Raw genomic sequence first — 15,635 nt, forward strand, 5'->3', positions numbered from 1 at the left:
GTATGCATTACTTCCACTCTAAGCCAGGCTCTTTCTTTGGGGCTGGGCCAGGGCCTGTTGCTGTCAGTGCACAGGGCCTAGGGGACCGTTACAGCATTGGATTTGTCTAGAACAGCCTATTTTTAGCTGTTGAGTGAATCAAAAATGATATTTCTATCACACCACCTAAGTCAACCAAGCTAGGCTGCTGTAATGTAACCAAGATGCAGACTAATTTGAGGCACCTAATGGTAGGGGGCAGTGTGCTGCACTGCTAGACAGCTCTGCTCCACACACACACTCAGGACCCAGAGTCTTTCCATCTTGTGGCTCTGCCATCCTGAATCCTTAAGCTTGTTTCCATGGTTACCACAAAATCAAGTTCCAGTCAGCAGAGTTGGGGAAAGAGCATGGAGCGGCCCTCCTGGTCCGATGTCACACCTGTCACTTCCACTCCATTCTGCTAAAGAGAGCTTAGTGACCAGGCCACATGTACCGCAAGGCTTGAGTAATGCTGTCTCCACCTGGGCAACTTGGCACCAAGTCACTGCTCTGTTATTGTGGAAGAAGAAGTGAATGGATGTAGTGCATAGCTAGCAGCCTCCCCGTAGCCTACTCTTTTAAATCATTCAGTTACTTTATGAGTCCTGTGTTCAAAGCCTGCCCTCAGGGTTGGATTCATGGGTGGGAGGCCTGTGCGCTTGTGCTTGATTTAATGCCCTGCTATTGCATCTTGAAATTCTAAATAATTTTTTAATAAGCTTTCATTTTTCACTGGGCCCGCAAAATTATGTAGCCAGTTCTGCCTGCCATTTCCCAAATTAGCATTTTCATTCTACCCTATTCAATATTAACTGAAAATCCATTTTATAGTAAGACAATCATGAAAGGTCACAGGAGGGATGGGATGCAAAGGTGAGTGAGGTTCAATATCTGGCATCTTCCAGTTCAGCGGGGGGGTGAGAGAAGTGGAGTAGTTATCATTCAGAAGAGTCCTCCACACGCTGCTGTGAATATTCCTGGGGTGGCCTCTGATGGTGGTGTTGTCAGAGGGTAGCAGGTGGTGGTGTAAGATATTAGCTCTGGATAGGATAGTTTTTAAATGAATTGTTTCAAGCCTACAAAAAATAGAGAGAGCGATCTTACAACTATCTATGTATCCACCACTTAGTTTTGTCAACTCTTAATATGTTACCATGCTTGCTTCAGATATTTTTAAGAAATTTGAATATTACACATATAGTTGAGCCTCCTTTGTGTCTCTTCCTGAATCTCATTCCCCTCCCTCCCACCTAGAAGTGATCATGTCCTAAATTTGGTGTTCACAATCCTCAAGCATAGTATTTTTCACTGCTTAGATATGTATCTATAAATAATTGTTAGTACTTTCACGTTTTAAATTTTATAAAAATGGCAGCATACACTATTCATTCATTCATTCAACAAATACTTACTGAGTAGCTACTATGGCCAGGCACTGTTTTCAGCACTGGTGGTGGGGGAAATGCTGGCCAACTCCACCGAGCGGGCCGTCACCATTGCTGGTGTGCTGCAGTCTGTTACTGAGTGTACCGAGCAGATCTGCCTAGGCATGCTGGAGATGCTCTCTCTCAGTCCCCAGAACGGAGAGTCATGACCATTTTGTACCAGCCCATGCCAGATAGCTCTCTAGTCATCTGTGAGGGTGGCCAAGTTTCGTGCAGAGATGCTGCAGGCTACCCCACACCATCGATGACCTGGAGGGACCACCTCTAGATGCTTACTCAATTCAAGGACAACACACCATTTCTCCACTCCATCTGGCTAAACTGAACCAGGTGGCAAGACAACATTCTCACTTTGCCGTGATGCACGGTGAGACTGGATTTACCAGAATTGACTCCAGCCTTCCAGAGATCAAGGCTATTGGGCAAGTTTGGACGCATCTAGTCAAACTACCCATGAACTCACCATTCCAAATAGCTTAATTGGCTGCATAGTCAGTCACCAAGGCACCAACATTAATGATATCTGCCAGATGTCCAGGGCCCAGATCAGAACTGCCAACCCAGTGGAAGGCTCTCCTGGAAGGTAGATTACTGCCACTGGTTCTGTTGCCAGTATTAATCTGGGCCGGAATCTAATTAATGCCAGGCTATCCTTTGAGAAGGGCATGAGGTGCAGCTAGAATGGTGTAGGTTCACTCATAACCCCTTTATGCTGTATTCTCATAATCCAGCTGTGTAATTTCTGGTCAGTGATTTCCAGGTTTTAAATTATTTCTGAGTGTTCAGTTTCTACACAACTTTATCCTCCCCTGAGAATTTAAGAATCACATTCTCTGTTCAGTTGTTAATGCTGGGATTCATATTTAGTTTTATAAGCTTTTCTCTGTTTTTAGTTTTGTTTTGGGTTTTTTGGCTCATGGATTTTATTTGTGTTTGTTGATAAGAAATGTAAGAGCAGAATGTTAAATTCAGTTTAGTTCTGTAATGTCAAGAATTAAAAATAAAAAATGGTTTGGTTAATAACAACTAGAAAAAGTAAGAGACTAAACAAAAATTCCTGCCCTCATGGAGTTTGTACTCTAGAGGAGCAGTGAGACAATAAGCAAGAAGAGAAAGTAAAAACATATAGTATGTTTGATAGTGATAACTGCTAAGGATATAAGAAAAAGCAGAGAAGGGGGTATGATGTCAGGATGGGGATGGGCAGTTGAAATTTTAGACTGCGTAGCCAGGAAGGCCTTGCTATTTCTATCCTGCTGCCATTAGATATTTTTTCTAACCATTAAGTTTTGAGATTTATCAATTTTGAAATACATACTTTTAATTAGTTCATTTCCACTGCTTCATGACATCAATAGCATGAACTGGACATAATTCATTTATTAATTCTTCGGTTGATTAATATTCAGATTGATTTTTGATATTCTGCTATTAGAAACAAGGCTACAAAGAGTACCCCTGACCGTGTCTCCACATGCACTAATACAGAATAGACCTAGGAGGAGACTGTTGGGCCAGTGGACATGCATGTCTTCAACTTCATTAGATGTTTCCAAATTGCTGTTCAAAATGATCATATCCATGTACACTCTGCAGAAAAAGGTTGCCATAGCAGACTTGAAGCTGCTGCCTTCTAGAAGGGCCTGCCTGCTAGGTTGGCCCTTGGCTGGTGCCTGCGAACTCAGATTTCTGGAGTGTTCCCACTGTTCTTTAACAGATAAGGGTGGTTACCTGTGCCTCAACTGTGCAACATTGCTGTTTATGCAGAGCACCTACTTTCCCTCTGGGAGTCTGGAATTTTGGAACCTGCTAGTTGGAAAGTGTTTATGTGACACAATAGAAACCTTGGGTGTTGCGTCACTAATGGGCTTCCTGGGGCAGAAACACCCATGTGTTGCTGTGTTTTTGCTGCTGTGAAATGACTTTTTTATTTGGATTTTCATTCCTTGTCTATTAGTGAGGTTAAGCATCTTTTCATATGTTTAGTGACCGTTTGAGTTCCTCTTCTGTGATGTGCCTATCATATTCTTTGCTCACTTTTCTTTTGAGTTGCTTGTCTTATCTTACTGCATCATAGGAGTTCTTTATATCTGGATACTAACTTTCTGTTCATTATGTGTATTGAAAAATAATTTCTCTCTCTTTAGGGTCCGTCTTTATTTCTTAGAGTGTGTTTTGTTTTAAGGAAGTTTTTCATGTTAATGTATTCAAGTTAATTATTCTTTCCCCTGTGGTATGTGTGTGTGTGCACGCATACATATGTGTTTGTCTTGTTGTATGTCTTTTTTTTAAATTTAATTTAATTTATTTTTTTATAGAGCAGGTTCTTATTAGTCATCCATTTCATACACATCAGTGTATACATGTCAATCCCAATCGCCCAATTCATCACACTACCACTCCCGCCCCCCCCCCCCCCCCGCCGCGGCTTTCCCCCCTTGGTGTCCATATGTTTGTTCTCTACATCTGTGTCTCAATTTCTGCCCTGCAAACCAGTTCATCTGTACCATTTTTCAAGGTTCCTGCAACTTTACCAAATTCATTGATTAGCTCTAGTAGTTTTCTGGTGGCATCTTTAGGATTCTCTATGTATAGTATCATGTCATCTGCAAACAGTGACAGTTTTACTTCTTCTTTTCCTATTTGGATTCCTTTTATTTCTTTTTCTTCTGATTGCCGTGGCTAGGACTTCCAAAACTATGTTGAATAACAGTGGTGAGAGTGGACATCCTTGTCTTGTTCCTGATCTTAGAGGAAATGCTTTCAGTTTTTCACCATTGAGAGTGATGTTTGCTGTGGGTTTGTCATATATGGCCTTTATTATGCTGAGGTAGGTTCCCTCTCTGTTCACTTTCTGGAGAATTTTTATCATAAATGGGTGTTGAATTTTGTCAAAAGTTTTTCTGCACGTATTGAGATGATCATATGGTTTTTATTCTTCAATTTGTTAATATGGTGTATCACATTGATTGATCTGCGTATATTGAAGAATCCTTGCATCCCTGGGATAAATCCCACTTGATCATGGTGTATGATCCTTTTAATGTGTTGTTGGATTCTGTTTGCTAGTATTTTGTTGAGGATTTTTGCGACTATATTCATCAGTGATATTGGTATGTAATTTTCTTTTTTTGTAGTATCTTTGTCTGGTTTTGGTATCAGGGTGATGGTGGCCTCAGAGAATGAGTTTGGGAGTGTTCCTTCCTCTGCAATTTTTTGGAAGAGTTTGAGAAGGATGGGTGTTAGCTCTTCTCTAAATGTTTGATAGAATTCACCTGTGAAGCCATCTGGTCCTGGACTTTTGTTTGTTGGAAGATTTTTAATCACAGTTTCAATTTCATTACTTGTGATTGGTCTGTTCATATTTTCTATTTCTTGCTGGTTCAGTCTTGGAAGGTTATACCTTTCTAAGAATTTGTCCATTTCTTCCAGGTTGTCCATTTTATTGGCATAGAGTTGCTTGTAGTAGTCTCTTAGGATGTTTTGTATTTCTGTGGTGTCTGTTGTAACTTCTCCTTTTTCATTTCTAATTTTATTGATTTGAGTCCTCTCTCTCTTTTTCTTGATGAGTCTGGCTAATGGTTTATCAATTTTGTTTATCTTCTCAAAGAACCAGCTTTTAGTTTTATTGATCTTTGCTATTGTTTTCTTTGTTCCTATTTCATTTATTTCTGCTCTGATCTTTATGATTTCTTTCCTTCTGCTAACTTTGGGTTTTGTTTGTGCTTTCTCTAGTTCCTTTAGTTGTAAGGTTAGATTGTTTATTTGAGATTTTTCTTGTTTCTTGAGGTAGGCTTGTACAGCTATAAACTTCCCTCTTAGAACTGCTTTTGCTGCATCCCAGAGGTTTTGGATCATCGTGTTTCCATTTGTCTCTAGGTATTTTTTGATTTCCTCTTTGATTTCTTCAGTGATCTCTTGGTTATTTAGTAAGGTATTGTCTAGCCTCCATGTGTTTGTGTTTTTTAAGTTTTTTTCCCTGTAATTCATTTCTAATCTCATAGCGTTGTGGTCAGAAAAGATGCTTATGATTTCAATTTTCTTAAATTTATTGAGGCTTGATTTGTGACCCAAGACGTGATCTACCCTGGAGAATGTTCCATGCGCACTTGATAAGAAAGTGTAATCTGCTGTTTTGGGGTGGAATGTCCTATAAATATCAATTAAATCTACCTGGTCTATTGTGTCATTTAAAGCTTCTGTTTCCTTATTTTCATTTTGGATGATCTGTCCATTGGTGTAAGTGAGGTGTTAAAGTCCCCCACTATTATTGTGTTACTGTTGATTTCCTCTTTTATAGCTGTTAGCAGTTGCCTTATGTATTGAGGTGCTCCTATGTTGGGTGCATATATATTTAGAATTGTTATATCTTCTTCTTGGATTGATCCCTTGATATTATGTAGTGTCCTTTCTTGTCTCTTGTAACATTCTTTATTTTAAAGTCTATTTTATCTGATATGACTATTGCTACTCCAGCTTTCTTTTGATTTCCATTTGCATGGAATATCTTTTTCCATCCCCTCACTTTCAGTCTGTATGTGTCCCTAGGTCTGAAGTGGGTCTGTTGTAGACAGCATATAGATGGGTCTTGTTTTTGTATCCATTCAGCAAGCCTGTGTCTTTTGGTTGGAGCGTTTAATCCATTCACGTTTAAGGTAATTATCGATATGTATGTTCTTATGACCATTTTCTTAATTGTTTTGGGTTTGTTTTTGTAGGTCCTTTTCTTCTCTTGTGTTTCCCACTTACAGAAGCTCCTTTAGCATTTGTTGTAGAGCTGGTTTGGTGGTGCTGAATTCTCTTAGCTTTTGCTTGTCTGTAAAGCTTTTGATTTCTCCATCGAATCTGAATGAGATCCTTGCCGAATAGAGTAATCTTGGTTGTAGGTTCTTCCCTTTCATCACTTTAAGTATACCATGCCACTCCCTTCTGGCTTGTAGAGTTTCTGCTGAGAAATCAGCTGTTTACCTTATGGGAGTTCCTTTGTATGTTATTTGTCATTTTTCCCTTGCTGCTTTCAATAATTTTTCTTTGTCTTTAATTTTTGCCAATTTGATTACTACGTATCTCGGTGTGTTTCTTCTTGGGTTTATCCTGTATGGGACTTGCTGTGCTTCCTGGACTTGGATGGCTATTTCCTTTCCCATGTTAGGGAAGTTTTTGACTATAATCTCTTCAAATATTTTCTCGGGTGCTTTCTCTCTCTCTTCTCCTTCTGGGACCCCTATAATGCGAATGTTGTTGCGTTTAATATTGTCCCAGAGGTCTCTTAGGCTGTCTTCATTTCTTTTCATTCTTTTTTCTTTATTCTGTTCTGCAGCAGTGAATTCCACCATTCTGTCTTCCAGGTCACTTATCCGTTCTTCTGCCTCAGTTATTCTGCTATTGATTCCTTCTAGTGTAGTTTTCATTTCAGTTATTGTATTGTTCATTTCTGCTTGTTTGTTCTTTAATTCTTCTAGGTCTTTGTTAAACACTTCTTGCATCTTCTCAATCTTTGCCTCCATTCTTTTTCCAAGGTCCTGGATCATCTTCACTATCATTATTCTGAATTCTTTTTCTGGAAGGTTGCCTATCTCCACTTCATTTAGTTGTTTTTCTCGGGTTTTATCTTGTTCCTTCATCTGGTACATAGCTCTCTGCCTTTTCATCTTGTCTATCTTTCTGTGAATGTGGTTTGTGTTCCACAGGCTGCAGGATTGTAGTTCTTCTTGCTTCTGCTGTTTGCCCTCTGGTGGATGAGGCTATCTAAGAGGCTTGTGCAAGTTTCCTGATGGGAGGGACTGGTGGTGGGTAGAGCTGACTGTTGCTCTGGTGGGCAGAGCTCAGTAAAGCTTTAATCTTCTTGACTACTGATGGGTGGGGCTGGGTTCCCTCCCTGTTGGTTGTTTGGCCTGAGACAACCCAAAACTGGAGCCTACCTGGGCTCTTTGGTGGGGCTAATGGCAGACTCTGCGAGGGCTCACAGCAAGGAGTACTTCCCAGAACTTCTGCTGCCAGTGTCCTTGTCCCCACGGTGAGCCACAGCCACCCCCTGCCTCTGCAGGAGACCCTCCAACACTAGCAGGTAGGTCTGGTTCAGTCTCCCCTGGGGTCACTGCTCCTTCCCCTGGGTCCCGATGTGCACACTACTTTGTGTGTGCCCTCCAAGAGTGGAGTCTCTGTTTCCCCCAGTCCTGTGGAAGTCCTGCAGTCAAATCCCACTAGCTCTCAAAGTCTGATTCTCTAGGAATTCCTCCTCCCACTGCCGCACCCCCAGGTTGGGAAGCCTGACGTGGGGCTCAGGACCTTCACTCCAGTGGGTGGACTTCTGTGGTATAAGTGTTCTCCAGTCTGTGAGTCACACACCCAGCAGTTATAGGATTTGATTTTACTGTGATTGCGCCCCTCCTACCATGTCATTGTGGTTTCTCCTTTGTCTTTGGATGTGGGGTATCTTTATTGGTGAGTTCCAGTGTCTTCCTGTCGATGACTGTCCAGCAGCTAGTTGTGATTCTGGTGCTCTCACAAGAGGGAGTGAGTGCACGTCCTTCTACTCCGCCATCTTGGTTCCTCAGTTGTTGTGTGTCTTCTGAGAGGCTGTATGGAGTAGTGATTAAGAATATGGGCAGTGGCTCCCATCAAGCCTCTTAGATAGCCTCAACAACCAGAGGGCAGACAACAGAAGCAAGAAAAACTACAATCCTGCAGCCTGTGGACCAAAAACCACAGTTACAGAAAGACAGAGAAGATGAAAAGGCAGAGGGCTATGTACCAGATGAAGGAACAAGAAAAAACCCCAGAAAAACAACTAAATGAAGTGGAGATAGGCAACCTTCCAGAAAAAGAATTCAGAATAATGATAGTGAAGATGATCCAGGACCTCGGAATAAGAATGGAGGCAAAGATTGAGAAGATGCAAGAAATGATTAACAAAGACCTAGAAGAATTAAAGAACAAACAAACAGAGATGACCAATACAATAACTGAAATGAAAACTACACTAGAAGGAATCAATAGCAGAATAACTGAGGCAGAAGAACGGATAAGTGACCTGGAAGACAGAATGGTGGAATTCACTGCTGCAGAACAGACTAAAGAAAAAAGAATGAAAAGAAATGAAGACAGCCTAAGAGACCTCTGGGACAACATTAAACGCAACAACATTCGCATTATAGGGGTCCCAGAAGGAGAAGAGAGAGAGAAAGGACCAGAGAAAATATTTGTAGAGATTATAGTCGAAAACTTCCCTAACATGGGAAAGGAAATAGCCACCCAAGTCCAGGAAGCGCAGAGAGTCCCATACAGAATAAACCCAAGGAGAAACACGCCGAGACACATAGTAATCAAAGTGGCAAAAATTAAAGACAAAGAAAAATTACTGAAAGCAGCAAGGGAAAAACGACAAATAACATACAAGGGAACTCCCATAAGGTTAACAGCTGATTTCTCAGCAGAAACTCTGCAAGCCAGAAGGGAGTGGCAGGATATACTTAAAGTGATGAAAGGGAAGAACCTACAACCAAGATTACTCTACCCGGCAAGGATCTCATTCAGATTTGATGGAGAAATCAAAAGCTTTACAGACAAGCAAAAGCTAAGAGAATTCAGCACCACCAAACCAGCTCTACAACAAATGCTAAAGGAACTTCTCTAAGTGGGAAACACAAGAGAAGAAAAGGACCTACAAAAACAAACCCAAAACAATTAAGAAAATGGTCATAGGAACATACATATCGATAATTACCTTAAACGTGAATGGATTAAATGCCCCAACCAAAAGACATAGACTGGCTGAATGGATACAAAAACAAGACCCATATATATGCTGTCTACAAGAGACCCACTTCAGACCTAGGGACACATACAGACTGAAAGTGAGGGGATGGAAAAAGATATTCCATGCAAATGGAAATCAAAAGAAAGCTGGAGTAGCTATACTCATATCAGATAAAATAGACTTTAAAATAAAGAATGTTACAAGAGACAAGGAAGGACACTACATAATGATCCAGGGATCAATCCAAGAAGAAGATATAACAATTATAAATATATATGCACCCAACATAGGAGCACCTCAATACATAAGGCAACTGCTAACAGCTATAAAAGAGGAAATCGACAGTAACACAATAATAGTGGGGGACTTTAACACCTCACTTACACCAATGGACAGATCATCCAAAATGAAAATAAATAAGGAAACAGAAGCTTTAAATGACACAATAGACCAGATAGATTTAATTGATATATATAGGACATTCCATCCAGAAACGGCAGATTACACGTTCTTCTCAAGTGCGCACGGAACATTCTCCAGGATAGATCACATCTTGGGTCACAAATCAAGCCTCAGTAAATTTAAGAAAATTGAAATCATATCAAGCATCTTTTCTGACCACAACGCTATGAGATTAGAAATGAATTACAGGGAAAAAAACGTAAAAAAGACAAACACATGGAGGCTAAACGATACGTTACTAAATAACCAAGAGATCACTGAAGAAATCAAACAGGAAATAAAAAAATACCTAGAGACAAATGACAATGAAAACACGACGACCCAAAACCTATGGGATGCAGCAAAAGCGGTTCTAAGAGGGAAGTTTATAGCTATACAAGCCTACCTAAAGAAACAAGAAAAATCTCAAGTAAACAATCTAACCTTACACCTAAAGAAACTAGAGAAAGAAGAACAAACAAAACCCAAAGTTAGCAGAAGGAAAGAAATCATAAAGATCAGAGCAGAAATAAATGAAATAGAAACAAAGAAAAGAATAGCAAAGATCAATAAAACTAAAATTTGGTTCTTTGAGAAGATAAACAAAATTGATAAACCATTAGCCAGACTCATCAAGAAAAAGAGGGAGAGGACTCAAATCAATAAAATCAGAAATGAAAAAGGAGAAGTTACAACAGACACCGCAGAAATACAAAACATCCTAAGAGACTACTACAAGCAACTTTATGCCAATAAAATGGACAACCTGGAAGAAATGGACAAATTCTTAGAAAGGTATAACCTTCCAAGACTGAATCAGGAAGAAACAGAAAATATGAACAGACCAATCACAAGTAATGAAATTGAAACTGTGATTAAAAATCTTCCAACAAACAAAAGTCCAGGACCAGATGGCTTCACAGGTGAATTCTATCAAACATTTAGAGAAGAGCTAACACCCATCCTTCTCAAACTCTTCCAAAAAATTGCAGAGGAAGCAACACTCCCAAACTCATTCTATGAGGCCACCATCACCCTGATACCAAAACCAGACAAAGACACTACAAAAAAAGAAAATTACAGACCAATATCACTGATGAATATAGATGCAAAAATCCTCAACAAAATACTAGCAAACAGAATCCAACAACACATTAAACGGATCATACACCACGATCAAGTGGGATTTATCCCAGGGATGCAAGGATTCTTCAATATACGCAAATCAATCAATGTGATACACCATATTAACAAATTGAAGAATAAAAACCATATGATCATCTCAATAGATGCAGAAAAAGCTTTTGACAAAATTCAACACCCATTTCTGATAAAAACTCTCCAGAAAGTGGGCATAGAGGGAACCTACCTCAACATAATAAAGGCCATATATGACAAACCCACAGCAAACATCATTCTCAATGGTGAAAAACTGAAAGCATTTCCTCTAAGATCAGGAACGAGACAAGGATGTCCACTCTCACCACTATTATTCAACATAGTTCTGGAAGTCCTAGCCACGGCAATCAGAGAAGAAAAAGAAATAAAAGGAATACAAATTGGAAAAGAAGAAGTAAAACTGTCACTGTTTGCAGATGACATGATACTATACATAGAGAATCCTAAAACTGCCACCAGAAAACTGCTAGAGCTAATTAATGAATATGGTAAAGTTGCAGGTTACAAAATTAATGCACAGAAATCTCTTGCATTCCTATACACTAATGATGAAAAATCTGAAAGAGAAATTATGGAAACACTCCCATTTACCATTGCAACAAAAAGAATAAAATACCTAGGAATAAACCTACCTAGGGAGACAAAAGACCTGTATGCAGAAAACTATAAAAAAAAAAAAAAAAAAAAAGAATATGGGCAGTGGACATAGACATAGAGAATAGACTTGAGGACGTGGGGGGGGGTGGTAGGGGAGAAGCTGGGGCAAAGTGAGAGTAGCATCGACATATATACACTACTGAATGTAAAATAGCTAGTGGGAAGCAGCAGCATAGCACAGGGAGATCAGCTCGGTGCTTTGTGACCACCTAGAGGGGTGGGATAGGGAGGGTGGGAGGGAGGCTCAAGAGAGAGGAGATATGGGGATATATGTATGCATATGGCTGATTCACTTTGTTGTACAACAGAAACTAACACAGTATTATGAAGCAATTATACTCCAATAATGATATATTAAAAATTAAAAAAAATATATGGGCAGTGGAGCAGGACTCTGTGGGTTTAAATCCCAGTCCCACAACTACTGTTCAATTTAGGTGAAGTTAACCTCTCTGGGCCTCTGTTTGTTCATCTGTAAAAAGGAGATAATCACAGTTCTTGCTTATTAGGTAGTTGTAAGGATTACATGATTAAACATGTCAAGTGTGTCAAACAGTGCTTGGCACACTGCTGGTGCTCAGTTAAGTGTTAACAACAAACATTATTGTTCAAGAAAACTCTTCTCACCCCAACGTGATGAAGACAGTGTCTAATGTTTTCTTCCTAAAATTTTCAGGTTTGGCTTTTCAAAAGTCTTCCAAAAAGTCTTTAGTTACTCTTCCTTTTCCTTTTCTGTTTCCTTCCTTTCCTGAGCAAATCATTCGTAAGCCCATTAGCTGGGGTAGAGCAGGGTAGATGTCCACGTGGGGCTGAGGGGGAGCCTTGATGGCCCTGAGTGGGGTGTAAGAGCCTAGAAGGGGTGAGGAGGGCATCCATGCAGGAAGGTGGACTGGTGTGGAGAGTCAGAGCCTGAGCAGGGAGAGGAAAGTGTGGTATCAGAGCCCTAGTACTGTGAAGTGGGATCCTTATGGGATCGAGAGTGGTGGCAGAGATGGAAATTAGTTACTTCTAGGGGGAGTGTTCAAATAAGTAAATACATATGTAGTAATAGAAGTAGGAAACTAATCAGTTCAGAATTTCAGAGAGTGACAACAATTAAAATAACAAAAAGTGTAAAGTTGTATAATTGCTTAGAATTCTGTAGTTCTCAAAGCTCATGTCTTTATAGTGGTAAAGACCACTGGGTACTCCAAAAAAGGGAGCCCCTCTCCAAAGGGGGGACTAAAAATAAATGGGGACTTCCTGGTTCTTCCCTGACACCTTTGCCCAAAAGCCCAAATTTAAAAATGTATCAACCCTATTGACCATGCTATTATGTTTCTAAGAGCTTCTGAGTCAGCTGAGGAAACCAACATGGATGTTTGGAGCTGGGCCCTCAAACACCACTGGTTTATAGGTAGGAACTGATGTTGTGCTTTAAGACGTCTTGTTGCATGAAGTGAGGTAGATTCAAGGCAGGTAAAAACTCAGGCTCAGTTATACCTTCCTGTAAACTGGGCTGCTGTCAGTTTTTATCACTAAGGATTATCTTGTACGCTGGGGCATCAGTCAAGATTGGAGATCTGAAATGATAGTTTCTGAGCTTGAAAATTATCTCCATTCTCTGTCCTTGGACTTATCTTTGAACATCTGCTGTCCCATCTAAACTGGAGTTACTTGAAGTCCCTATTATAAAACAGAAGAAAGGAAACAAGTGGTATCAGGGTCCCTAAAAGGCACCCGGAGCTGCTTTTGCTGGTCTTCTAACCTCTGCTTTCTCACTAGAACAGGGGTGGGCACAGTATGGTCTGTGGACCAAATCCAGCCTCGCCCCTTCCATTAGATATTGTCTACAGCTTCTTCCCTGCTAAAAGAGCCAAGCTGAGTAGTTGCTACCAGAGACTGTATGACCTGCAAAGTTAAAAATATGTACTATCTGGCCCCTTCAGAAAGTTTGATGACCCCTGCATGAGAATGTTAACACCATAGAGACATTGGCTGTGTCTTGTTCACTGCTTTAGTTCCAGAATGTGGAGAATTGGATGTTTTCCGCCCCTCCCCTGCCCTCAGTGTCCTCTCCCCTTCTCTCTTACACCTTTGCTTCCCTAGTAGGCATAAGAGGATGGACTCAGCAGTCAGTATCATTCAAGAGCAAAGAGATTGCCAAGCTCTGGTAGAAAATGAAAATAGCACCACAGCAAAGCTGTGTGCCTGGGATGCTGTTGACCAGGTGCTATGTGTGCACTGCTTTGTAGATAATGCGCCCTCTGAAACTCACCACAACCCAAGACTATGGGATTCAGCTACAAGAGGCTGTGGTCCCTTATGAAAGTTACTAATGTACAAAACCAAGAGGATGACTGGTTTGGCCAAAGCTTGACTCATGAGATGTAAATGTCTGAGCCTTGATATCAGGCAGCTGCTCAGAAAGCCAAGTGTGTGTCATGGTGAGCTTTGGGAAAGGCTCTGAGGAGAGTACCTTTTGGGAGTTCTCATACCATATATGTCTCAATTCTTAAAGTAATAAATTAAGCTAAGAAACTGCTAAATAATGACCTCCATGATGACCTAGGCTCAACTCTGGAGTCCCACATTGGACAGTGGTGGTGCAGAGCCAGCTGCCCCATGACTCACCCCTCTTTTCATTGCTTTCCTGCTTTCCCAAAGGGCCTCGTGTGTCATGTGTAGACTTGAACCTGTGTGATCAAGGACCACCTGTGACCCAGGAAAGAGGCCCACTAGGCCCTAGAAGCAGACTTTACACCAGCTGGGCCAGGATTTCTGGGTCTGGTGGGCATATCTCCTCAGACATGGGAGTGAAGTAACTGGAGGAGGACCAGAGTGGGGCCTGACGGTAAGGCTGGATGGCCAGCCATGTAATTTAATCCTTCTGGGACTTGGTTTCCTTTTCCATTAAAATAGTATAAACCAAACAATTACATAAGGGCTTAGTTTTTGAACAGGGAGCTATTTTCTAGCTCTGCAAGCCTGTAGATCTATGAATCTGAAAACTTCTAGTGCCTGTGCTTTCCTCAACTTGACAAACACCTTGGACAAAATGTGGCAGCAATTATGCCCTGTGGACACTAGGAGTCATGAACCGTTCATCCCAGAGGACCTGCTGAGGCATTGAATTACCACACTGAGGAAACCAAGCCCCAAATAGTCTGGGTCCAGGGGGCTGAGTGCTTCTGCCTGTTTCAGAAAGGTAATGCTGCCATTTTTTTCTAGGGGAAAACCTTCCATTCTCCATAAGCCCCGCAGGCCTCTGGTGCAGAACTTCCTCCTCACTGGTCCCCGTGCAAATACCTAGGCGGCCACAAGAGACCCTTTCTCCCAAGCCCAGAGCTTTGCTGACCTGTTTTCTGCCCCACTTCCCTCTTCTTCTTTCTTTAGGAGAGCCATAGTAGTGGGACCAAATGAAGCTATGAGCTGTTCACTCATAGTAAAAGAGATTCTCTTTTGATCCCAGCTGTTTTAAAATCTCAAGTTCCACAAGGAAGTATGGAAGCTTAGAAAATCTGGCAGCAAGTCATATTCCTGAAATATCTGCTGAGTGGTCTTGTTTTCTGAACTGACTCTCTCCATTTTCTCCTCCTCTTCTTTGTAAATCTCTCTTATTAAACGAGATTGGGAGATTTTTCAATAGATTAACATGTTCTCAGGAGATTTGGGCCAAGTTTCCAACTTGAATGTTACTCAAACCCAAACAAAGTGCGTGCATGCCTCCTCCTTCTCGAGTTTTCCCTGCTTATGTTTCATGACTAGTATTTTTAATTTTTATTTTTAAATGTGTGGGGTTTTTTGGCCACGCCTTGCAGCTTATGGGACCTTAGTTCCCAGAACTGGGCCCCCGGCAGTGGAAGCACGGAGTCCTAACCACTGCACCGCCAGGGAATTCCCCGTGACTAAAAATTTTTTAAAGCATAGCATCCCTGTTGTTTTGCCTGCCCTTCGCTACTGTCTTCGGCTGTCTGGAAACATCATTTTTTGGACCTACTTCTTTTGTTTTTTTCTTTTTTCTGAGTTTTTAAAGTGTGCAGTTCAGCAAGTATTTTTTGAGTGTTTTCTGTGAGTCAGGAGCTGGGGAAAATGATGAAAACGACAGACCTTGCCATTGGAGAGCTCGGGTGTAGTAGAGACAGACAGTTAAA

General features: G+C 41.0%; 1 pseudogene; it reads left to right on the top strand.

The window, feature by feature from the left end:
- The first annotated feature begins 881 nt into the window (after positions 1–881).
- Positions 882–2,146, top strand: LOC103018897 (poly(rC)-binding protein 1-like; annotated as a pseudogene).
- The last annotated feature ends 13,489 nt before the right edge of the window (positions 2,147–15,635 follow it).

Source organism: Balaenoptera acutorostrata, chromosome 1 (assembly GCF_949987535.1).
Source record: "Balaenoptera acutorostrata chromosome 1, mBalAcu1.1, whole genome shotgun sequence".
Taxonomy (NCBI): Eukaryota; Metazoa; Chordata; class Mammalia; order Artiodactyla; family Balaenopteridae; genus Balaenoptera; species Balaenoptera acutorostrata.